Here is a 758-nt window from a genome sequence, read left to right as displayed (position 1 = left end):
TATTAATTTACCATGGCCTGATTTACCTACCCACTTTATGGTTTGGTGTGACTCCTGAAACAGTTATCATCTCCTTTAGTCTATAGGGTATTTGGTACAATTTATTTACATATATCAAGCCCCCATACATTTCCCTTCTCAGTCCTGGGAATTTCTATCTTCAGTATGTATTGATGGGTCTCTTAAACAAAGCATAAGGGCAGGTACAATTCAAACTGGAATTGAGAAATCTATCTGTACTTTAGATGTGAAATTATATATTAGGCTTCACTGTAAATGATTTCAGTTCTGTTAAACACTTTAAAACATCACTAATTAAATGTAAGACACAAATAATAAAGTTGATGCTTATATAGAGGATATATAGACATTTATTTTCCAATTGTGTTCTTCCACTTTATTATTATCTGAGAAGTCTGGCAATGCTTTATTCTCAGTAAGATGATTGCTTTAGCTGAATGTGTGACATTTTCCTTAAACTCTGACGTGTTATGATACTTAAATATATAAAAATGATCAGGGCATGGAGTGCAATACACCCTTAGTGACTCTTTCACACTATAGTTTAGTGGTAAAGTGCTTGCAGAGCTTGTTTTAAATATATCATTGACAACTTTATAGATCTATTTTAAGGCAGTGTGGTGAGAACTAAGCACATGTCCAGACAATTCTAACCTTGAGCAGGTGGCTTATCCTCTGTGTTTATTTCAAATGTTTTGGAACACAACAGATATATGGGGAGGTGTGTATAGGATTAA

Source organism: Bombina bombina, chromosome 12 (genome assembly GCF_027579735.1).
Source record: "Bombina bombina isolate aBomBom1 chromosome 12, aBomBom1.pri, whole genome shotgun sequence".
Lineage (NCBI taxonomy): Eukaryota > Metazoa > Chordata > Amphibia > Anura > Bombinatoridae > Bombina > Bombina bombina.
The sequence above is the reverse complement of the archived record's forward strand: the minus strand, read 5'-3'. Positions refer to the sequence as shown.